This window comes from Vicugna pacos, chromosome 3, assembly GCF_048564905.1.
Source record: "Vicugna pacos chromosome 3, VicPac4, whole genome shotgun sequence".
Taxonomy (NCBI): domain Eukaryota; kingdom Metazoa; phylum Chordata; class Mammalia; order Artiodactyla; family Camelidae; genus Vicugna; species Vicugna pacos.
The window spans coordinates 70,505,410-70,531,499 of NC_132989.1; the positions used below are offsets into that span (position 1 = coordinate 70,505,410).

A 26,090-nucleotide genomic window follows, 5' to 3' on the forward strand; every position below is an offset into this window, starting at 1 on the left:
AGAGATACTTCTTTTTAATCGGAAGAATGAACTTTAAAGTTCATAGAAGACAGACGGCTTTTAAACAGCTGTGATGACTGGGCTTAGGGTACCCACCTTGATACTGTTCGATCTCTATGCCTACGAGCTGAGGTAAGGATTCTATCACGCCTTTGATTTTCAAGATTTCTGGTTTGCTGTCTTCTGACAGATGTTCAGTCCACTGATGTGGAGGTTTTGATGCAGGATATTTAAACATTTTGCTTTAAAAAACTATATTCCAGTTCATGTTTTTAGTCACAGGTTACTGTTGGGTAATATATTCTAAGAATTTTATCAAGCAAGAGACACTATTATATTTCAAAAACAATAAACGTTTCCACTTGCTGAAGCTACAGACATTGAAGGTTCAGATCAGTATTTATTCCTCCTTAAAGTCTTGTTTTTGTATTATAAACAATAATTCTGAGGGACCAAAACAGTCGGAGAAATCTCTTTCTGGTGAAGTTTGAAGTACGATATTAAGTAAGACCTGTTCACAGCATCAAAACCAACCTTTCACATATCAAAGCCTAATAAATTACATGGTTTGCTTTCCTTTTTAAGTTTCTTTCCAATGTAATACGAGAAAAAGAAGAGGTGAAAAAGCTTTCCATGTTGTTCCTTTGATTATTTATATTATTCTTAGAATTATGTTGTGTTTGATCTTAAAATCACTTCAACAACAGAAAAATATGAACAGCGAACAGCGCATGGTGATGTTCGCCGATCACTGATATTTAAAGGAGGAAAGGTTTGGGAAAGGTCCATCTCAAAGTTCCAACTGTCTCAATCCACTTCCTGCCAAGATATAAACTGGGTTTCTTCTCTGAAGGATCCAGGGAAGGAGGGTAAGGATGAGGGCCTTCCGTGAGATCTGAGTTGCAATCTCCTGATAGGCAGGAGCAGTTTCTTCCTGATTTGCTCTAGCAGGACCTGGTGAAATATCCCACAAAGAGGAACTTTTAATAAATGCTTTGGGGGATGATGATGGAGAAAGTGACATGCAATATGCAAAACTAAAACAGAGATGCAAGCTAGGGGACCCATTTCATGCAGAAGCAACTACTTACATAACAGATGCACTGCACATATTATTGATTCTGTGTCTTGTCTTATTTTTGCTAAGGTCACACTTCAAGGACAGCTCCTGCACCCTGGGGGGAGCCCTGCTGAAGGCAGGACCCCACCTCCTCCCATGTCCAGGGCCTGACCTCCATGGTTCTCTGAAGAAGACCTTTACCTTGAGAGTTAGCGTCTGCTTTTTCCTCCAGTCCTTTCCCAGACATCTATTCCATGCTCTCCTCCCCCATCCTGAAGTCCAGTATTAGCTTTAATTCCTTCTCCACATTGTGTGGTGGTTAGGGCCAATACGGTGGTGATAGAAAAGACTAGTGTGGAGTAAGAGCACATGTAGTCGTATTTATGCTGCAGCATTCTACACTTCTCTGTTATTTCCCTTCCTTATCATCTCACTCCTTTATTGTCATTATCCACTTTATCCTTTTTTTTTTAGTTGTTTATGTGTGTTTTGATTAACAGCGCTCATAGGCATCCAGGGTTACATCTGCCTTTCTGAATCACTCTCAGGATATCATACATAACTGTTTAAAAATTGTTTCTATCTCTTAGAAACACTCAAGAGTTTTGGGTTTTTTTTTTTAATCCTTTAAGAATTAAATGCAAATCTCTGGCAGAGGCAAGGTTGTAAAATTGTAGTGTTGCATAAAATTGTTATTAAAAAAACCTGTTCATTGCTGTCTCTCTCACAGTTCTTAGCTGTAAACAAAAGAGTATGAGACAATTCAATCAGAAAAGGAGGGTTAGGTAGCTTACAGTATCTCTGAGAGGACCAAAGGATGAAGCTTACAGTCTACACAGTGGGAGTCAGTGTCCCAACCGCACTTCGGGATGCTCCAGTGAAGATTTTACGGCCACCAACATGGGCCACTGATCTCATAACACCACTCTGGGTGGAAGGTCAGAACCTGCAACCACCACCTTTGCAGGAAATGGCTCTCCTAGTGCCTGCTTTCCTACTTTCTTTTCTTCTGAATCAAAGCCTTTCATAATGGTATCCTGGGGCTGGCAGACCTGAGACACATACCTGCACCTTCGCTGCAAGGGAAGCTGAAAAGAATTTCTAGCTATTCCCTGGGGGGGGGGGACATAAAATATACGAAATCTCACAAATACAAGGGACAGCAGAGCAAGACAAGTCAATAGGTGTAAACAATTCATCAGTTCCACGAAGGGGAGAAGTCTTGCGAAGGGACAGTCACTTTCTGATTAGATATGTGCAATCACGTCTGATGATGCCTGGACATTTTATCATCCTGTGTAAGGCAGGTTTTTCTAATGGGCTGAGAGAGGAGTTACGGAAACTACGCAGTGTGAAGGAAGCACTTATGTAGCTGGGAGGCAGGGCAACATGGCAGAGAAGTGGGATGACTCGCCTCTCTCCCAGGGTGTATATCTGAACGCCTGCCTCATGGTCAGAAAAGCCCACGCAACTCAAAGGAGATACGGCTTTGTTCTCTCTACCTCTGGAAGAGCTTATTTGGGCGTAATTTAAAGCAACTCCGATAACTTGGCTGACTGCCATGGTAAGAAATGTAATACTGCTTTTGATACTTTCATCTTCAAATTGACAAGCATGTGACGTGGTCCTCAGTAAAGAGCCTTTCCCACATCTCAGGATTTTCTGCCAAGTCACTGGAGTAAAGTGCTATAAAGCAGTAATAGAAGTTGAACACAGGAAAATTACGTTGGTTTGTTTTTTTTTTTTAGGTACAAAAAACTCCTGATACCAAACTCAGGTAACCACCTATCAGACCCCTCTGTCCTTCTCTCTTTTCAAAAATTACTCTAAAAATTGCATCATATAAAACACTTGTCCAGTTTTTGTAGACAAAGATGACAGCAGGTTTTATAAATATTTTAAGGGCCATTAAGTTAATTGCCTCAGGGATAAGAAAACTCAGGAACATCTAAACTATTTCAGTTCAACATTCCTTCCTGGTTTCATATACTAAGAGGGTTAAAAAAAGAACCAAAACATATATAACTCCTTAAAAAAAAAAAGCATTGTCTTTGTTTTGCATTTGACATGGATATCATTCTGTGGGCTACCTGACCCTTTTTTGCAATTCTCTTGATGTATATATATTTCACAATGTCCGTTTGAGGAAGATAGTTTCAAGTGAAGGAACACAGTAGTGTAAACTCACAGGTTTCCATGCCTCTGTGTAGCCTATATAATCATGCATGTGGCAGGGCCTCAATACATATTAGCTGATGAAGATAATGATGACTGATTCTTTATCTCAAAGATTAGAGCACAGACGGTATAGTCTATTACTGCACATGTTTAGATAACTCTTACCCAGAATACAATCTGGGGTGAAGGGAGGGCAGTGTTTCATCTCTTTCTTTCTGACACGGCTATTTTGTAAACCAAGCTAAGTTCCCTGCTAGAGTAAAGATGACAAATCTAGGCTTTGAGAAATTATTAGAAAATAGGAAATAATTTCAGTTATTTGTTTCTGGTGAGAAAAATAATAGAAAACATTTACATAACCCAACATTCCATTATTTATCAAAAGTCAGAATATTTGTGACTGTTTACAGAATTCTGAAAGTTATTTATACCTTCATGTCAAAGCATTCCAAACTTGAACAGATGAACAAGATTATAAAACAATATTATAATCAAGTTTTATAAAATCTACATTTTTTATCTTAGTATTCTGAAGTGATCTTGAAGCATTCTTTTTTATATTTTAAAATGTGATTAGATTTGCTTTGTAATACTAATACCAAATTTCAACTTCTAGTCCCACTCATAAGGCAAATCATTTTCCAATTTATTGTGTTCCAAATTTAATTGTGTAATAATGAAAAAACAGAATATTCAGTACTTGTTGGAATACTCTCCTTCAGCTCTTAGGAGGTTCCTAGTCTGTGTCTATATTCTATTAGGCACTTAAAAGTATGTCTTTACCAATATTTATCTCTTTTCACTCTAAGCTGTTGCTTCATAGACATGAGAATTTAATTAGCTATGACAGGTGAAACAAGTAAACCTGATGTGGTTCTGGGCAGGGTTCGGATATGTAATAGGACTGGACAGGAGACAATTAGGTTGGAGTTTTCCTGGCAGTAGACCACCCACGTGTCACAGTGAGCTCAGGACTGATGGAGAAGATCTGGTGCACCCCAGGACAGATCAAAGATCTGAAATGGGCTCCCCTTGGAAGATGGCTTAATTTTCACCTCAGACCGAGAATCACCTGGGTTATTCGTGGTCATGTCACTTGAGGTCGCTCAGGGGAAGGGACACCTTCAGGATGCTCCTTGGTACCTTTCTTGTCACCATAGCCAGTTTCCTGTCTGCACTTGCATTTCTGCCATTAATCCAGACATAATGCCTGGCTCATAGCAGATTTATCCAATAAATAAATGCAAACAAGAGAAGAAATCAAATATGCTTTCAGTGTAGAAGAAACTTTAACAATACCTTAAAGAAATGTTCTATCTAAAACAAAAATATGATCATTAAACAGTCCCTATAAAGTATTTCTTTAAAAGATACAGCAAATAAATACTGAATAATTCAAATTACTCATAAGCATTAACCCAGTTTCAAGGAAAAAAATTTGTCGTTATTTTCCAAAATGGACCATAAACCTTGATCAAGATTATTAGACCAATTAGTGAGGCTTTAACTTAACCCAGAATAATGACAATAATAATTACAGCCAGTCACATTGCTCTGTAATTTTACATTCATCATAGTCCCTGATAATCATCCAAACCCAAAGTGATAGGAACTCATACTCATTACAGGTGAGGAAACTGAGTCTCAGAGACTGTGTAGCTTGTCCAAGGTCACATGTCTAGTTAGCAGCAGAACCAGAATTAAAACCTCTTACATTTAACCTGTGAGAGAAGGACTGCAGCTCTGGTTATACCATGAAGCTAGGTTTATGTAAAATGCCTTCAGCCTTTTTCCTTCTCATTAATTATTAATAGTTTCCGTCTCTATAGTATCTTAATATGTAACACTGTGAGTCTTACCACATCCTATGGCATTTATAGGGCAGATAGTGGGATCTTCCTTTTTTAATTAATTAATTAATTAATTAATTTGTAATTGACGTATAGTCAATTTCCAATGTTGTGTACAGCATAATGTTTCAGTCATAATGCACATACATCTATTTATTTTCATATTCTTTTTCATTATAGGTTACAACAAGATATTGAATATAGTTCCCTGCTATACAGAAGAAACCTGTGTATCTATTTTATATACAGTAGTTAGTATCTGCAAATCTCAAACTCCAATTGATTTCTTCCTATCCCCTTTACCCTCTGGTAACCATAAGGCTTCCGGTTGATGTCATATGCTATTTTTCTTTCTCCTTCTGGCTTACTTCACTTAGAATGATGACCTCCAGGTTCATCCATGTTGCTGCAAATGGCATTATTTTATTTTTTATGGATGAGTAGTATTCCATTGTATAAATATACCACAGCTACTTTATCCAGTCATCTGTCAATGGACATTTAGGTTGTTTCCATGTCTTGGGTATTGTATATAGTGCTGCTATGAACATTGGGGTGCATGTATCTTTTCAAATTAGAGTTCCCTCCAGATATACGCCCAGGAGTGGGATTGCTGGATCAGGTGGTAAGTCTATTTTTAGTGTTTTGAGGAATCTCCATACTGTTTTCCGTAATGGCTGCACCAAATTGCATTCCCATCAGCAGTGTAGGAGAATACCCTTCTCCACACCCTCTCCAGCATTTATCATTTGTGGATTTCTGAATGATTGCCATTTTGACTGGCGTTAGGTAATACCTCATTGTAGTTTTGATCTTCATTTCTCTGATAATTAGTGATACTGAACATTTTTTCATGTGTCTATTTCCCATCTTCTTTTTACGAACAGGGAAATTGAAGCTCAGAAGTTTTGACTTGCTAGAGTCACACAGCTGGTATGGACTCAGAATACATTGGTCTTTTTATAATACACACTGCCTCCTTGAAGCACATCTCAAAACTAACAGACAATGAATATCAAAGAGTCACAACTGAATTACTTAAAACAACAACAATAAAACTAAATAAAAAACACTGGATATCTGACAAAACAATAGTTCCAGACCAGAACTAGTGATAGAAACCTATTTTTTTAGGTTATAAAAGACAAAGTCATTGTAAAATTATTTCCTGCAGAATGATTTTGGACATTGAAAATGTCGCACTTGGTCTTTGACTAGTTTAGCACAGATAAGAACAGATCAACCTCACAGCATCACACATCAGTCAATTAACTTTCTCCCAGTCCATGACTAAAGACTGAATGATATGTGACCTCTAAACCATAGCATCAAAATATCTGCTATTTGATCTGAAGGCTGGTACATTCCAGACTAAAATGCATATTTCTCTCATTTCAATTCCAAAGACTAGCACTGTACCACAGAGCTTATGTCAATCAGGGAGTTTTGTTGAGCAGTGTGGCATATATATTCATGACCTCAAGTGTTGAACTGAGAAGACAAATGACACCTGAAACAAAAAAAGGTCAGCTTTCTTCAGGCACAGATGCTTGTCACAGATTTCAGAATCCACAATAGTTATCTGAAATTCTTGAGTGTTCTACTTTTGGGGGGCCCATATTAAAAGTTAGGAATTAAAATATCTTGTACAGCCTGCAGTCTAAAACAGGCTTGTAAGAGTGTGATATGGAACACAGGGGAAGTCTTAAAATCTCTCCCCCATTAGTTAGTAACAATGCCTGAAATTCCACTGAAGTGTTTTATTTTTCTGGGACTAATACTTTAAACTTAGTGTATTGTTAATACATATGATTATAACGATTCAGTACAGTATCAATACATACTATTATAATAATGTAGTATTATATTATGTATAATATATGATATAATTTATAATATAAACACTCCAGGAGAGGTTAATAAGCATTATTATGCTAGCCAGAATGTATTTCATGTATTTTACTTTGAAGTAGTAGCTACTTGAGAATTAGACTCTGTTGGAAGAAAGATTTCCAAGGGAGAAACTGTAGGGACTGAGTTTTAATAAGGACCTTTAGTGGTGATGACAGACCTTGGTTGGAATCCTACTTAGAGAGTCTGAGAAGTCAGCAGCAGAATGTGCTGGACCAGTGCCCTGGCCATCAGATGGGTGGACAAGGAAGAAACACAATATACATGTATTCTTTCTGATCCCAGGTTCCTGGTACCCATAGTACTGGGGCTTCAGAGTCTTAGGATATATTGATACACACAGCCCATCATTCCACTGAAGCCAGCCTAGGGTCTTTTATTATTCAGTTATCAGCCTTTTCTAAGTTTTAACACTACAGTACCTTATTTACCTTCCAGTGATAGCCTGCCCTTGGTAAGCGCAACTCACATAACAAATGAGACAGGAGAATCTTAATGCTTGCCCATAATCCCTGAATATGAATGTATTTAAAGCTTTCTCAAGCACAGTGATCTCAAAAAATCAAAAGGTACTTAATCAGTAACATAGCTAAAATCAGATTCAATGTTTTAGAAAAATGAATTTAAAAAATTTCTCAGACTTGATGGGAAGAAAATAAAATTTCCAAGAAAACCAAGCACTAAAAGTTTTTGGGTTTCTTTTTAGTTTTTAAGATGACCTCCAATGGCTTGAAGACTTGATCTTGCAGGCCAAGATGCTATTGCAGGGGGAAACCTTGGCTGGGGGGAAAACCTGAATTTGGCATCTATGTTCCACAAATGGACCAAGTGGCCACAATTCAGAAAAAATAAATTGACCCATTAATCTGCTGACAAGGAAAAAGAAGAAAGTTCCCACTTTTTTTCTCACGTGTTTACTTTTTCAAAGACCAAAAATTTTTTTCAATATAAAAGGTAAACACCCAGAAATAACTATTTAGTTGCTATTTTGGCTTATTTGTCTTTTTGTCTGATGCCTAGATTTTTATACATTTTTTAAAACTTCGTTTTAAACAAGATATTTAGATAATTGCAATCATTTTGTGACCTGCTTCCCTCACTTAACATTTAGACAGAATTCTTTCCCATTATATTACAAATTATGTAAACATCCGTTTTCATTGCTGTGTTGAAAACAATGCACAATCAGTTTGCTAATTTTGAGTGATTTTAAATGTTTTACTATCTAAGTAATGTTGTGATGGTCATCTTTGTTGACTAAACTCTACTAAGTTTTTGAACACATAAAATGAATTTCCAGAAGTGGAACTACTGGATCCAAAGGCATAATCATCTATATGACACATGTTGCTAAATTAAATCCTAAAGGATTGTACCAGTTTAGTCTCTGACACATTTACCTCCTCTATCTTTGATAGCTCTGGGTATTATCACGTAAACATTTGCTGCTTTGATAAAGAAAAGTGTTATTTTGTTGTTTTTATTGGAATTTTTCCATTAGTAGTCCTGTTGAACTCTTTTTTTGTGTGTGTATTAGCTAAGCAGTTATATGGCATTTTCTGTGAATTTCTTACTTGAATATTGAAGTTCGTATGTCTTCTTAATGGCTTGTGAGAATATTTTAGAAAGATAACTTTTTATTTGTTACATTTGCTGCAGATTTCCATTGCTGAGTTTATCTTTGTGTTGGCTGTGCTTTTAATTTTAAAAACTACAAATGTTTTAAATTTGCATGTGGTCATATGTATTTACACTTTGTGATCCAGCTTGCTTATTATTATTTTTAATCTAGACAAGTAGCAGGGAAGTTTAGATACTTTCCTCCCCGTGGCTTTCCCTTAAAGAAGTAATTTACCTAAATTTGATGAGAAAGAAGAAGATCACATATTTCCAAATTTAAGATTCATCTTGGTTTTACTCTGTCACTTGGTACAAATCTGAATTGTTCCAGGTCACTTTCTTTTGAGGTTTTAATTCCAGTGCATAGAGATGAAAAGCCATCAATGAGAACAGGGGCTTATAACCAGATTTAAATGCCAGAGTTTTAAACGCTCTGGTGGATTTTGATGAGGAATTGGGGGAGGAATACTAAGTGGTAAATCCCTTACAGGAAAAATTGAAAAAGAGGAACAAAGGAATGGACAAACGGCTAATGAACAGAAGACTGAAGAAACACTGTCTTATCTCTGCAAGTTTTAGCATTCTCCAGCCCTCGAGGGTGACCTCCATTTTCACCTGGGATTCATCTTCTTTGGTTCGGAATCCCTAAGGCTCTGACTACGGAGATACCCTAGAGACAACCCCAGGATTTTATATATATATATATATGTATATGTATTTTTTTAAATTTTATAATGTATATAAATTTTTTAATTGAAGTATAGTCAGGATTTCTTTTTGCACATTCTTTCCCACTTGCCAGTGACATCTTTCTGCTAGGTTTGTATACTCCTCTCTAACCTCCCTACCTCCAAAGGTCCACATGTTTTATCATGAAAGGAAACAACATCACAGTCCTTGTCCTGTGTTGGGATCAAATAAATAACACCCTTCAACCTTCAACATTTTAATGAATATTAATTGGATAAGCTGGGCAGCATTTAACCAGTATCTATAATATGAGCGATGGTACTTATAACAAGAGCAAATACTGACTGAGTCCTTATTGTATGTCAAGCGTTATTTTAAGTGCCTTACATATATGATTCCCTACGATGACTCAATGAGGTGGGTACCCTTATTGGCCACATTTTACAGACGAGGAAACCAAAGCCCAGAGAGGCTGGATAAATGGCCCCAAATCACAGTTAATGAATGAAGGAACTAGGCAGGATTCAACCTGGGCTGACTGGCTCCTGAATTTCTGCCCTGTAGGGTTAGGATATACCATTTGCCTGAGAATTCTGCTCTGCCTTGAGTAGAAACAAAAATACCACTAAAGCCATGAGACATGACTATTGAAGCCTTTGTTAGAAAATAAACATGAAAATTAAGCAAAATAAATGTATAGTGAAAACAGCTTACTGAAACACCTGCTACCTCTGCTGCTCCGGGGAAAGTATTTAATGCAGAAAATGCCCCAAAAAGGAAAACAAAACAAAAAAAACCTCCACAAAACCCAATAACCCCAACAAAAAATAGAACAATTTGTTTCCTCTGGTCTAACTTACAACCCGAAGTGATATATTATTTGTGTAATTACAATATGTTAAATAGAATATTGGTACTTTGGAATTGAGCTCATCTAGACCAACCCACCACCAACCCACTACAGAAATTCCTTTTGCAATAGTCCGGCCAACCATCATTCAGCCTTGGTGGAACACCCACACTGACATAAGCTCACCAAATGTAAGACGGCCTCTTTGGTGCATAGTTTTCTTACATGAAGATGAAATGTGCCTGTTTGTGAAGTTCAGTTATACATTCATCAAATGTTTACTGAAGTCCTCTGCATGTCAGCCTCCACCATGAAACAGGCTCTGGGAATCCATTAGGAACTAAAATAGACACCTTGTTTTCAAGGAGCTTACTCTCAAGCACAATATTTTTTTAAGTTAGAGTTTTGCTTGTAACCACTGCATTTCCATTAATAGCATAATAATTTTTCTTACCAACCTCATACAAGTTTCATAATTTTTTTCCTATTGATTTACAATATTGTGTTAGTTTCAGGAGTACAGCATAGTGATTAGCGAGGGGTTTTTTTTGCAGATTCTTTTCCATTATAGGTTATTATAAGATATTGAATATAGTTCCCTGTGCTATACAGTAAATCCTTGTCAGTTGTCTATTTTATGCATAGTAGCTTGTTATCTGTTAATCTCATACTCATAATCTGTCCCCCCCGTCCACTTCCGTCTTTGGTAACCATGTTTATTTTCTATGTCTGTCAGTCTGTTTCTGTTTTGTATATAGGAACATTTGTACTATTTTTTAGATTCTACATATAAGTGATATCATATAGTACATTTCTTTTTCCATCTGACTTATTTCAGTAAGCATAATATTCTCTAGGCCCATCCATGTTGCTGCAAATGGCAATACTCCATTTTTATGGCTAAGTAGTATTCCATTGTATATATATACCACAACTTCTTTATCCAGTCATCTGTCCATGGACGTTTAGGTTGCTTCCATGTCTTGCCTATGGTAAATAGTGCTGTTATGAACATTGGGGTGCATATATCTTTTTGAATTAAGAGTTTTCTCTGGATATAGGCCCAGGAGTGGGATTGCTAGATCATAGAGTAGCTCCATTTTTAGTTTTTTAAAGAAAACTCCATACTGTTTTCCATAGTGGCTGCACCAATGTACATTTCTACCAACAGTGTAGGAGGGTTCCTTTTTTCTACACCTTCTCCAGTGTTAATTATTTGTAGCCTTTTTGATAATAGCCATTCTGACCACTGAGAGGTGACACCTCATTGTGGTTTTGATTTGCATTTCTTTAATAATTAGTGATATGGAGTATCTTTTCATGTGTCTGTTGGCCATTTGTATGTCTTCTTTGGAAAAATGTCTATTTAGGTCTTCTGCCTATTTTTTTATTTTAAAGCAATCAGCTAAGTGCTTTCACCCCATGTTGAAATAACCTAAATGCCTTCAACAACAGAATGGGTAGATACAAGGTAATCTAATCACTCTGCAGCTACGCTATGGAATATTGCACAACCCAAGAATGCACAAGCTACAACCACAGGTAACCACATAGATTCACTGCACAGACATAATGTTGAGAAAAAGCAGCTTGACAAGAAAGAGTGCACACTACATGATTCCATTTATAATTATTCAATGTTCAAATCAGGTAAAACCAATCACAATTATTAGAAATCAGATTGTGGTTACCCTTGGATAAACAACATCCTTTGGGGGCTAGTGACTGGGAGGGACATGAGAGGGCTTCCAGGGTGCTGGGAATGTTCTGTTTCTTAATTTAGGTGCTGGTCACTCAAGTGTGGTCACTTTGTGAAAATTTATCAAGCTGTACACTCAAGATTTTTGTACTTTTCTGTATGTACATTGCACTTAAAAGTACAAAAAGAAAACCATTATTAGAAATATTAAAGTCCATCAGGCTTAAGAAGAGCATAGGTCAGAAAATGGAAAGAATCCAATTCACGTTCTTCATCAGAATGCATATAAGCCCTCATTACAGAAGATGAATTGGAAGAGAGCCAAAGCATTACCATTAATAAATACAGTCTTGGAGAAATATAGCCCCAATTTCCGTAATGGGAAAAGTCACTGGCAGAGCTCTGCCACGTAATATGAATGAACAAGGGTAGTCACATTCAGACCTTCCCCAAGCTCTGAGGAGTTCTGCTGCCCAGAGTCCATCTGAGACAGCATCACCAGGGCGGCTTGGGTCCAGGACACCCCCTCTTCGCGGGAGGTCTTTCTGGATCATAGCCTCAGGCTTTTTTACTTCAAAAATGCTGACTTGGCAGCTCCATTTCTTATTATGAGAGCGCTGCTGTATGTTCTTTGCATTTTATTTGAATGCTGTAGTATGTAGAGGGCACACTGGCTTTTAGAAAATAAGTTATCATTCAGCAGGAAAAGCTTTTATGGTTTTGTTTGGGATAGCAATTCTTTATACAATCGTATGGATTTGACCTGAATAGTCAATGTTTTGAAACAGACATACACTCATGTACTCAGAGTTCCCTCAATAGCATACTCTCCTCTCCTCTTTTCTGCTTATTTTTTAAGACCCAACTCAAATGCCACCTCCTCGTTAAAGCCTTCCACAAAATCCCTTCAGAATTCACTGTGTTCTCATTTTCTTCTATTGAACTTTGTGTCTTTATCTTAGCTTTTCTAAAGTGAGATAACTTGATAGAGCGGTATGGTAGCCTTGAATTACAAAGATCAAAGTTACTTAATTTTTCTGAGCCCAAAGTTTCTTTTTTTTCCAGTTATGGAATCTGGTTATTTTGAGGATCAAGAGCACCAGTAACACAGCTGGCAAAGAGATCAAAAGCAGACATTTGATTCTACCTCACCTAGGTCTATTTTTTTCAGCTAACATGCATCACCTTCTAATATGTGATAACTCTCATATATTAAGTTTATCATTTAGTATCTGTCTCTCTCCACTAGAGTGTAAGCTCTACACACTCCTTGTCTGTTTCATTCACAGGTGAGTTCCAAATGCCAAGAACAGTGCCAGCAACGTGGTAGGTGCTCCACAAATATTTGGGAAATGAATGAATGAATTCCTTCTCACCCCTCCTGCAGTCCCACCCAGAAAGCCTGGTAGACTTATTAACATCACTAGCTTTAAGCTTTTTGAGGGCAGGAATGCTCCTCAATGCAGCTTTTTTTAGCCCCCATAGAGCATGGCATAGTGCCTTGCGAACTGGACATTACTGAAAACTCGATAGCAAGTTTCCGAGCTATTAACATTCATACATAAAAGCAACATAAAATAGATTTAAACAATGAACTTTAGATCAGCAAAACCTTTGCATTAGTGGCATAAAAAGGCATTGATACCTTAGCCCACACTTAGCATCTTGAGTCACAGTAGATGAATTTATGTGTTGTTTGGTTTAAGATTACAACTAAGCCACTCAATACTATCAATGTAGACATGTGAGAGGAGAGGGAAGAAATCAGAGCCAAAAGAGAGAACTGCTTGGTGTTATTAAATGAACTTTTTCCTTTTTTGTTTATTTACAATACAGAAGGAATGGCCTGCATGTACACATAAAGAAATGAAACAAAGTATTTGGACAAAGAACTAGAAACAATAAAAATATACTAAAGTGATTGTACTCTGTGGTATTTGGCTTACACTGAATAAAGATTTGCAGTGTAATTAATCTAACACTGTTTCACTTAGAAAATGCAATATGCTTAGCTGTGTCATCTTGGGAAAATCACTTAGCCTCTCTGAGCTCCAGGTTCCCAATTTGGGGGAAAAAAAAGAGAGAGAAAATGAAATACACATTGGCTCATATACTGGAGTGGGGTGCAGTCTGGGGAATTGTTACTAAGCAAAAAGAAGTATATTTGGGGCTTTCCTAAATTCTCTAAGAACTAGAAGGTGTACTGGTTAATTATTTGGACTTTGAAATCCTGTAGCCTGAACCCGAATGTGGGTTTCACTATGTGCCACCTGTGAGTTACTTACGTCAACTTATGCTCCATGACAGCCAGATTTCTCTACAGCAAGTGGTAAGAGATGAAACTGCAGTCTTTTACATCTGAATCTCAGAAGGGACAGCCCATGAAGTCACTGATTACACAGACCAATCCTAGTTCAGGAAGACTACACTAGAGTGTAAATACCAGGAGCTGGGGACCAGTGGGGATGTTCTTGGAGGTTGGCCACCACAGATGGCACAAATGGCTGGGGGCTGGTAAGCATCTCTCTCTCCAAGTAGGAGAGATAGAACTACCACACAGTCAGCTTCCACATAGCTAGCTTGGGCTTCCTTACTACATGGCCATCTCAAGGTAATCAGGTTTCTAATAAGGCAGTTTGCCTCAACCAGAGTGAGCATTCCATGGCAAAACATGGAAGCTTCTAGTCTCCCTAAGGCCTGGGCTCAGAAATACTGGAAGCTACATCTGACTACATCCTATCGTTCAGAGCAGTCACAGAGTCTGCCTGGTTTCAAGGATAGGAAAATAGATTCCAGTCTTTCGTGACAGAGGCTGTTGGATCAGAGAGATCAATCACAGCTATTGTTGGGAACACAATCCTCCACATGTGGTGAAGACAGAGAGTGGCATTGGTTCTTTGGAAGAGGTTAATGCTAAGCTAGGTTTGACACAAATTGAGACCTGGAATTGGAGAGAGGAAGTCCAATGCCAAGAGCTGTTCAGGGGCTGAATGTACTGTAGCTATAATGAGAAAAGCAGAGCCATGGAGGCCAGAAAGTGTGAGTCACTTGTGAGGATGTATGGAAATGTAGTTGGCAGGAAAAAGAAAGTCACATCAGGGGCAGACCAGAGGTAGAGACAAAGATAACTGCCAATAGTCCTGAATGATAAACTGAGAACCCAGCCTTAGAAGGAAACGCTATAGATTTTGGAGGAAATGACACTTTTAGAAATACTTTTAAAGCAAGAAACTTGACATTGATGAGATATTTACCACATACCACTCACTTGGCTAAATATTTTAGATACTTTAGTTCATCTAATTCTTATACTAAGGCTATAGGGTGAGTATATTTTCTTCATTTTTTTAGATGAGGAAACTGAAGCTTAGGGAGTTTGAGTAACTTGCCAAAGTTTACAAAGCTATTAAGTACAGATCTGGGCTTCAAACTTAGGTCTGTTTGAAACTTCATCCTCTCAGTTGCCTCATTGTTACTGTAAAGTCCCCCCAAAAGAAATCTTTCAGGTGTTATGAAGAAGAGGCACTTGAATGAGGTAGACCCAAGGGACTGACTTGTAGTCAAGATGGCCATTACGTCCATTACATCCAGAGTAACTGACCATGTGAGCAGCACCACGGACAGAACCAGGTGCTGCTGTGAATATGCAGGCTGCATGTAACACAGGGTATAGCTCGACTCTCCAGGATCACAAGGTGGGACAAAGGAGCGAGCCTGTGTAAACATGGGCTGAGGGAGCTAGTAGAGGAAGCCAGAGGAGCTGTCCTGGGTGCAAAGGCAGAGCAGGGGAAGTCTCCTAGACTTGAGAGGCGTTCCCATAGGCGAGGACCCTAGATCCTCCACCAACTGTGAGTATTGTCTTCTTTGACTAATGCTACAGCTTTAGAAAGAACTTGTATAGAGCAATGTGGGAGGATGAGATCCCCACCAGAGAGCCAGATCAGCCAAATCTACTCTGGCACCCAGTGGAGGTCAGGAGGCGGGTGTTGGTGATAAATATTTATCTAGACTGCCCTTACAACAGTGTTTAAGCCCTCCTCTTCCCTTTAGACCAAAGGCTAGAGAGCTCTGCCATGGTCCTTCTCTGGTTGCACCCCTCTGCAGGGGAAGTCTGCCAGATTAAAGAGATGTGCCCACGTGGAATCCATTCCCCACCTCCAAATACCCAGCATTGCAGAATTCCCTGCCCAGGTGTCTTGAGCTTGCTTTCAGGGTTCCTACTGTCCTCTTAACTGAGGCCTTCTTTTCTTCCCTATGGTGAATTCTGCCAGTGCTCTGTGTACCCTTCAGACTAAGGGGGGCACCCAAGAGGCTACGGTTTAGCTGGTTATGGAGGCATAAAAAGAGCTTGGACACACGGCCTAGGATGTCCACACACATTTGCATGAGCACTTTGCAAGGAAGGAGAAAGCCAGAGATAGGAAGAGAAGGAGGTCTGACTGGGGCAAAACTCAGAGAACTTGAGGTTCTAAATCTGAACTTGGCCTTCCAGTGAAGATAGGAGAATGGAGTATATTTTATCTATCTTTGGTTAGCTTAGCTGTAACTTTAAAATTTTGGATGTACAGAGCATAAGCTTTGACTTGTCTTCTTGCCCAAGCCCCAGAGGAACGGGCCTGTGAATCCTGGCACAAGCTTGAAGAAGCTGTTTATTAGAACTGCTCTCCCTCTCTGCTCCCCCACACCAGCTCCACTCACTGGTCCCTCTGCCCAGCAGCACACACTCCAGCTCTGGAAGCTTGATGACAGCAGTTCCTGACCATGTGCATTAAGACAAGTAGAAAGTTGCCTATTTTGGAAAGCTATGCTATCACAACTTCCCTACTTCCTGAAGCAGATAATTTTTAACTGTGCTGTATCTCTAACTTTTCACTTTGAAAACAGGACCAAAAGAGTAGCGTCCAGAATCCCCACAGCCTTGCAAGGTAGCCGGCACGGCAAGGTTATGGAGCTGTGAATGAGGGCTTAGCTCTTCTCACCAGCCCACTCCTACACCATCAACTTTCCAGAGGTGGAGGGAAACTTGGCTTCCACACTAACTGTGTGCAAATGTTCACATTTAGCTCACTTGCTTTACAAGGCACATCCAGGATTTAAAATGTTACCCCCAGACTGCATCTTTCTTCCTCCCCACGGTTGCTCTCTTTGTGCCAACTCTCTTACACCAGCCTACAAATGTCATTCAAAAAAGTCTTCACAGAATTTAATATTGTACTTATATTCAAATGAATATTTTAATTTGGTACCATTTTTGCATCTTCTACCTGATGATATCAAAGGCATTTTCTGTTGCATTATTCAGTATTCTTTGAAGAAAAACCTATGCAAATTCCTCTTACAATTCAGTGCCAGGAAGCAGTTCGTTTTACTGGAAGAACGGGAATGATTCATTTAAAGTGATAACAACTGACCTTTTAAACCATTTTTTTCTTCTTCTTTTTTTTTTTTGCATTGACTATGAAGAATCTCCAAGTTAATCTGAATACTCACAGTAATCATCTGATTCTAGCTTCCTGATTCAATTATCTTTTGTGTTCCTTAGTCTAGTCTCACTTATTCCACCTTTATTTTTTAACTATTCTGTGTGTTTAAGTGTGTTTTACTGTTGAATGTTGAAGATAAAAGAGTTAATTCTTTTGTTTAGAAGCAGGTAGATGTATATAGCTTATTATAAATAAATAGATGTATATAGCTTATTATAAAATATAAGTAAGTATGTGCATACTTACTTTACTATGCTGTCTTTGTGTACAAAATACTATTACTAACTCTTATGAGAATATGTAGCTTGAATTTTGGTAGCAGTGAGTCGAAGAGTGACATCCGTTTTCTCTTTGTTTCCTTTAAGTTATAAAAGTCTACAGAAGAACCAGCATATATCCACATGGCCTAGCAGAGGTATTGCTGTAGCTCGAACCACGGACATGATACCCCTTAAGCAGCTACCTTTCAGTGTCTTGTCAATGCAAGGAGGGTGTTGGACCAGTTAAGATCCCTTCTGGTTTCAGTATTTTCTATCCCATGCCCTGAACCTTAACCAACTAGAGGTAATAAAACTGCACACAAATGAGGTAACCCCTGGTTTTCCTGCTTGGTCATCTGACATGCTCCAGGAGGGTTAGCCTTCCTTCCCGGGGAGAAGACATGTAGTGTGTCTCCAGGATTGCGACAGCAAGAGTTGAAGATATGAGTCATGTCACAGGCAAGAACCAGTCACCATTGCTGAGGGCTAATCAGGAAGCAGAGGACAGGGCAGGAGCCCATGCTGACCAAGCCTGTGTCGAGAATTGGGGCCTCATCAGTCTCATTCTTCCTCCAGGGTGTGGCCATACCTTCTGCTGACCCGAATGCTTAGCCCTCTGTAAAGCAATTGCTAAAAAAAAAAAAAAAAAAAAAAAAAAAGCTAGTATCATTATAGAAACACTAAACTGAGAACCCTTGAAAATGAAGCTTTGTATAATATCTCGTGCTGCCTGGAAGAGAAGAAGCCTAATTGAAGTTTCTCATGTGCTTATCTGAGCATTTACAAAGCAAGGCTGCATATTTACTCAATCATATTATTCTCCTGAGCTGTTACACAGTTCTTCATTAATGCAAAGGGGAGGTGATGTAGTCTGAGCTGCCTTGCAAAAAGCTCTAATCTTCTCAGAGATATTTCACAAGCTATTCAAGAATTATGCAAAATATAAAAGGCTTTAATTCCCATCTTACTTGTGTACCATCAGTTCAGGGTATATTGAGAATGTTTTTCCTTTGTATAAACTAAGAGAGGTTCACTTGCTCTTTAGGATTCGTATTTTCAGTGAATGATGTGAGTGACCAGTGATGTGACACAGTTTCCACATTGTTATCACTTTACTGTGTGCCTGGAGCTTTATGTGCCCTATCTATAATTTATATGACAATTCTGCAATATAAATGTTATTACCATCACACCACCCTCATTTTGCAGATTTTGAAACTGAGGCCTATAAAAGTTAAGTAGCAAGCTCAAAGCCACATGCTAGGTAAGTGCTTGATCTTGGAGTCTGGCCACGATCTGCCTGGCTCAAAACCCATGGTATTTCCACTATGGAGCACTTTCCCCAACCATCAATCCTGCTACTTCCAGCCTAACAAAGAACCTTGCATTCACTCATTCATTCAAACATCTGATTTGCACAATTAGTGCACTAGGTCTTGTACACCACACAAGAAGAGGAATAAATAATAAAATACAGTCCCTGCCTCTAGAGAAATCACATTATTTTCTTTCATGCAACAGTTAGTCAATAATAGTAAAATAGCAGTTTTCTTTGAATATTTACAATTAAGTATATCATTTAGCAATATGTATCTATATTCCACCTTATCCCAAAGGGAAGGTTTTAGGAGGCTCCTTTCAAACACAAAAGCAAATATATTTAGAGACTTCCCATTTCACTAGATTTGCTTTGGGTCTTATGAAGTGATGAATAAACTACTTTTTACCTTACTTGGGCTGGGCTATGAAGATACAGTTCTGATAACACCTCAGGAAATTCAGGGCAGCAAGTCAGCTTTTGGGAGGCTGAAAACCAAATGGTTGGGAAAGGTTCTGGGTAAGTTGCTAAACTACTGAAGTACTTCTATCCCTACTGTAAAGAATATTACAGGGGCTGAACTGAGCAGTAGATGTAATTAATATAATTTCTAATGTCAACTCATTAACTCAAGCTGATTACTATAGAATGTCACTTTGACCATTAACAAATGGGCCTCCTGTTGCAGTGTGACCTAGGTAACAAGAGAGAGATTGACTATACTAACACCTCAGGCAGTCTTTTATGGGTTAGGCAATTTTGGAATATAATTGCCATTTTATCAGTAGACGCTTGGAGAAAGCACCTTGAAAGCCAAGTGCAATTTCATATTTCCTGAAACTACAATTCACCTGATGATATTGTCCAACTGCAGTCAGGTAACTGAGCCTGGGAGTAGCCCTTGGCAGGCACGGAGGAGCTCAAAGTGACAGTGGCAGTTGGGGAGAAGGCAGGGCTTGCCTGCTGTTCTAGAGCCAGTCAACAGTATTGTGGGAGCCCAGACAGAGGGACTGGTGACATGGGAAGTGGGTGCCATTATTGGCAGAGTTGGAGATGGAGTTTCTCTGAGTCCAGATTGTGTGAAAAGGACCAGCATCAAGTGTATCCCTAGCTGTGATGAGCAGGGAAAGTGCCCAGTGACTGCAACAGAATCCCAGGAAGCAGGGACCCAAAAAGAGTCAATTTAATGGGGAAGTTATTAGAAGAGTTTGATGCAGTCCCTTTACCAAATGGTGGCTCAGACAGATGCACCATTTAGCCAGGGACAGCCAGGTCAGAAAAAAGCCCACACCTGCAATTTTTAAAATTCAACCAATCATTTCAAAGCATTAGAATGATTTGCTGAATAACCTGCACCATATATTTGGCTTGGTGAGCAGTTGTATGCTGTATCATTTAGTTGATTTAGAGAATACAGGAAAAAATTTTTAATGTTTGATTTATATATTAATTTATATTACCAGGCTAATAAATGTTGTTAATTATTTTGAATATCACTCATGGAAAGGCCCCATCCTGGAGCCAGCAAAAGCTCCACCGGCTGTCCTCACTCCAGAAGGAGGCGCATTTGTAAACGAGACTGCCCTGAGAGAGCCAATCAGAAGAAGGCTGCCAACAGAGATGATCACACTTGGTGAAGTGAGTCAGACAGAGGAAGTATCATATTATATCACATATATATGGAGTCTAAAAAAATGATACACGTGGACTTATTTACAAAACAGAAATAGTTTCACAGACATAGAAAACAAACTTCTGGTCACCAAAGGGGAAGGTGGGGGAGGGATCCTACACTTGACCTTAGCCAAAAGGCTGAGAAGCAATGAGGGAGGGATAAATTGGGAGCATGGGATTAACAGACACTAACTACTATATATAAAATAGATAAACAAGGTCCTACTGTATAGCAGAGGGAACTATATTCAATATCCTGTAACAGCCTATAATGCAAGAGAATCTGAAAAAGAATACATATCTATGTATAACTGAATCACTTTCCTGTACACCTGAAACATTGTAAATCAACTAAACTTTAATCAAAAAAATAAATGAAGGATACCAAAAAAAAACATTTTAATAAAAAATTTTTAAAAAGAAGAGGGCTGCCAACCATACACAGGATGCCTCCTAGAATTGTGCAAAGTGATGGCTCTGAGCCATATATGCATCCTTTACTAATGCAGATTACATCATTATTAGAGCAAATCAGCGGTACTTACTCCTATGGGTCCCTTTCATTGCTAAGGTCATAATCCGCAGGTGACAACTACCTCTTTGAATCCTTGATCCATCACTTCTAGAATGCTCTGTGGTCAGTGAGTCTGCGAAGTGTTCCAAGGCTCCTTTCTTCTCCAAAAGCTCTTGGGTGTGATTCCTAGTCTTTAGACAAATAAGGGGGGAATCTTTTTAAAAGGAATTTTACAGGAATAAAGGAAACCAAGCCTCTGAGCAAAGCAGTCGGTCTTGCTGGAAAATTATTAAACCAAACCAAAATATATAGACATTCTTTCCTATATAGGGTCCCTAGACAGTAGCCTATATTAAGAAATAAAGTATTTTCTAGTTACACAAAATTTCCTAGGATTTAAAATAAGAAATAGGTCATCTTCAAAATCCTTACCTTTAAAATGATTTTCTTGACCCTTCAACCCTATGAAAGAATCACCATAGAATTTGGGTTTAAGGTAGCCTGGATGGAAATCTGGCTTTGGAATGGAACGGCTCTATTCAATCAAGTTCTAAAAAGAAGGGACTGATGCAGAGACTAAACCCACTTCGAGAACCTGCTCTGATTGCAGTTGCTGGTTGATGGTTCTACCCAGAGTTCTTGTTAAAAGATGCCAAATTGAATTCTAAGCTAACATTGTAATTTTTATCCCAAAGCAAACATCACATGGGAAAAGGCATTGTAATGGATGGGTTGCAGGTTAAGCTGAATATTTTAAAAGCAAATTCTTCTTGGCCCTGTGGAGGGGCCAAATATTTGTTTACCTACCCTTGAAATTACATGTGTTTTCTGAATAGGGTAGATTAAAATGGCTAGAGACTTTGTAGTTGATGTAAGGGAAATAGTGGGTTTGGGGCTGGTTGGTTGGTTGGTTTGTTTGTTTTTTACTCTAACAAATGCTGTTTGAGCATTACAGTCGGATTTAGAGCTTTCTCAGATTCTGGCTGAAAAATCACTGTGATGCTTGTTAAAATGCAAATTCCTGTGCCCCACCTCATACGTAGTGAATGATTCTCTGGGAATGGAGCTGGAGAGTCTGCATTTTAACAAGAATGCAGTGATGATTAAGAACAGTGAGTCTGAGAGTATCTGTTCTATAGGACAGGGACTGATGACATTCATTCATTCATGTTACTCATTCTGCCGTTTGTTCACTCCACAGACATTTATTGAGTGCGTTCTCCTGAGTGCTGGGAGTTTAGGATAAACAGAACACAGTTTATGTTCTCCAACAGCTTAAGGTCTAGGTTTAATTTGTGCTAATATTTCTCAACTGAAGCAATATTGCCCTCCAGGGGTCATCTGGCTATTTCTGGAAACATTTCTGGCTGTCATGACTGGGGGTGGGGGTGGCATCGAGTGAATAGGGGCCAGGAAGCTGCTGTAAATTCTACAGTGCACAGGACAGTTCTCTCCGTGGCCAAAATAAAAATGATCTGCTCCAAAATGTCAGTAGTGCTGAGGCTGAGAAACCCTGATTTTCACTGTACTGCTTCACTCAACCAGGACAATCACTGGAATCAGCTAGAAGCTTTGCACATACCCACATCCTCCAAATTACTGTCTGACAAACGTGCATCTGTATTTAAAAGTGGAGCTGGAGCGTGAATCTGTGGGCCATGATCGCTAGATGTTAGAGTTAAACAAATCTCGCTTTACAGTGTGAAAAACAGAAGGAACTTTCATCTGTGCCATAAGAAGTCTCCAGTGACATGATCTCGTTACTCTACCGACATGAGTTTATAAATAAAGACATGTTGCCAAACTGGTTGTGGATTCTCTCTACAGTCCCAGCTAACCAACAGTCCAAGTGTTGCTTAATAAACAATTTACCATTGTTTAAAAAAAAAGACCATGAACTTCCACTTCCAGCCAAGATGCCATTTACAACAGAGATTACATTTACCTTCCCATCTGAAAAAATAATGACAACAACAGCAACAGCAAAACCTAGATAAAATATACAAAAAAACCGTTTTCAAGACACTGAACACAAAGTAATGAAGGACAGAGATCCTGGGAGACAAAAACAAACACGGTGAGCCTGATGAGTGTTTCCAGCGTGCTGCCTGGCGAGTTTCTAAGCTGTGATGCAGGGAGGGAAAATGCAGGGGACACCCAGCACACTTCCTGAACTCCGGAGACATTGCTCAGAGCTCAGGGAGACCAAGGTGGCTCCATTTTGCCAGATAGAGGACCAGAGAGGAGAATGCTGTGCAGAGAGAGAACTATAGACATCTGCCAAGGAATCCCCTCAAGGATTCAGCTGAGTACTGGTCACCACCTGCATGTGAGAAACCACTGGAGGCTGGGGAAACACCCACCTGAGAAGATTAGAGGTAACAGTGCCCAAAGCTCACACAGGACATGGAAAAATGCTTGTTCCCACCAGCCAGGATGGAGAGCCTCATGATTCATGGGACGCTGTGTAGAGCACACAGAGGATCCTGCCTCAGCATCAAAACACAATTAACCCTAGATGAGCACTGGACCAGTCCCACCTGACATCAAACTCTTTCTAAGTGACTCCATTTCTGAATGAAGCTCAGGAATACACACTGACACAGATGTGGTAATTAGTAAATAAGAAAACTCAAAGAGTTATTATAACTGTATTCCATATGTTCAGAAAGTTAAGTAGAACTATGGATGATATAAACAAAATTATACAATAGTATATTACAAAGGATAATTATGACCAACTGAAATTTACCTTAGGAATGCATGGTAGGTTTATCATTTAAAAATCAGTCAATGTAATTCACTATATCAACAAATTAAAAACAAAGCATCATTTGATTATGTCAATTCATGCAAACAAAGGCATTTAACAAAATCCAACATCCACTCAGAATAATAACTTTTAGCAAACTAGGATTAGAAGGGAACTTCCTCAACTCAAAGTAAAAGACATCTACAAAAACCTACAACTTACGTCATACCTAATAGTGAGTGTTTTCTCCCCAAGGTTAGAAACAAGTTGTTCTCATCACTTACATTCAACATTGTACTGAAGGTTCTAGCCAGTGGAATAAATAAGGAAAAAGTAATAAAGTGTACCCAGATTAGAGAAGAAGTACAATTGACTTTATCACTGAGGACATAATAATATAGAGTACTGATGCATTCATCTGTGTGGACTCTCCAAAGTCTGAGAGCTGAACATTATCCAATTACAAGACTTATTATAAAGCTACTATATTCAAGACAGTGTGCTGTTGGTGGCAAGACAGACAAATACATAAATGGAATAGAGAGTCCAGAAACAGACTTACCCAAGTATGGAAAACATTTTCGACAAAGATATAAAGGCAAATCAGTGGAGAAAAGACAGTCTGGAAAAATCTAACAGTTTGGTACTAAAACAACTGGGTATCTATAGCAAAAAATAAACTTGAAATCCATACCTTACACCATATGCAACAATTGGATCACAGACCTAAATGTAAAACTTAAAATTGCAAATATTCTTGAAGAAAACAGGAGAAATCCTTTGTGACCTTTGGTCAGACAACATTCCTTAGATGTAACCAAAAGTATGATCAATTAAAGAACAAACTGATAAATTGGATTTCATTAAAATTTAAAACTGCAGTTTCTAGCAAGCACTGTTAAGAAAATGAAAAAGCAAATGACAAATTGACAGAAAAATATTTTATAATCATGTATTTGATAAAGGACCTTATATCTAGAATACACAAAGAATTTTCAAAACTCAGTAAGAAAGCAAAGAACCCAATTTTTTTAAGAGCAAAAGATTCAAAAAGACTCTATACCAAATAAGATATACAGATAGAAAATAAATACATGAAAAAATGCTCAATATCATTAACCATTAGCGAAATGCAAACTAAAACCACAACAAAATGCCACTACATATCTATTAAAATGGCTAACATGAAAATTATTGATTGTACCAAATGTTGGCAAGAATATGGAAGGAACTGGAAATCTCATACACTGTGCCTGGGAGAGACGATTATACAACCAGCTTGGAAAACAGTTGGTAGCTTTTTTGAAGTTATACACCTATCATTAGACTTAGTCATCCCCTTCTTTGGTATTTCTCCCAAAGAAATAAACATATGTCCATGCAAAGATCCATACATGAATATTTAGAGCAGCTTCATCTGTAATAGCCAAATGCTGGAAACAATACAAATGTCCACCCACAGGTGAATAGTTAACCAAACATTCGTATATCCATGCGATGGAAAACCACCCAGTAATAAAAGAAATGGACTACTGGCAAACATTACAATATAGATAAATCTTAAAGTTATTATTCTGAGTGTAATAAGCCAAATTTTAAAAAGTGTTCATGCTGTATGATTACATTTATGTAAAATTCTGAAAAATGCAAGCTAATCCATAGTGGTAAAAAGGAGATCAGGGGTTGCACTTTGCGTGTGTGGTTTGTGATTCTGCTTTATGAGATCGCTTTCTGGGTTTGCTTTTGTTTTTTCGTTTTTCCCTTTACGAGTCTAATTTACTCCCAATCATGAAAGTATTTCCACTTAGTAGTTTCTGCTTTGCTTTGATTCTGCTGAGGGCTACACATAAAGGGTTTCACTTCTCTAAAATGAGTTTTGTTTGTTTTCTGGAGGTACAGAATTGATGTTTTGATTTCTCACAGGACATTTTTTCCCTCTAAAAGCCCTAGCAAAAGGCATACTTCTTCATCTTTTATCTGTGTTGATGGGAAAGTGAATTACTTCTTATCGTTGAGGGAACACAGTCTAGAGTCCCAGCCTTCTGCAAATGGCCTTGGGTCCAGTTTCATACCCTGGGCAGGCTCCAGGCTCCTTTTTGGTACCCATGTTCTTGCTAAAGCCCAATCCTCAACCACAGCCCCCGCTGTCATGGCAACTGTCCACATCCAAGTCCAGGTCCCTGAGGCAACTGTTCACTGGTACAGCTTTGAGGTGTTTGCCTTTCTTCACT

At 38.6% G+C, this 26,090-nt stretch overlaps 1 protein-coding gene across 14 annotated transcripts in view; it reads right to left on the minus strand.

Annotated features, from left to right (window-relative positions):
- Positions 1 to 26,090, minus strand: part of SV2C (synaptic vesicle glycoprotein 2C) — a 394,932-nt gene that overhangs the window by 207,909 nt on the left and 160,933 nt on the right. For 9 of the 14 annotated variants that reach the window (XM_072958521.1, XM_072958518.1, XM_072958511.1 and 6 more), the window contains 3 exons: positions 21,190 to 21,298; positions 19,329 to 19,407; positions 17,588 to 18,231 (listed from right to left, as the gene is read on the minus strand). The exons of 2 other annotated variants lie outside the window; for them this stretch is intronic. The gene's annotated coding sequence lies outside the window, so the exon portion shown is untranslated. The remainder of the gene's footprint in view (positions 1 to 17,587; positions 18,232 to 19,328; positions 19,408 to 21,189; positions 21,299 to 26,090) is intronic. 3 more of the 14 variants (XM_072958520.1, XM_072958517.1, XM_072958523.1) reach the window with 2 other exon arrangements.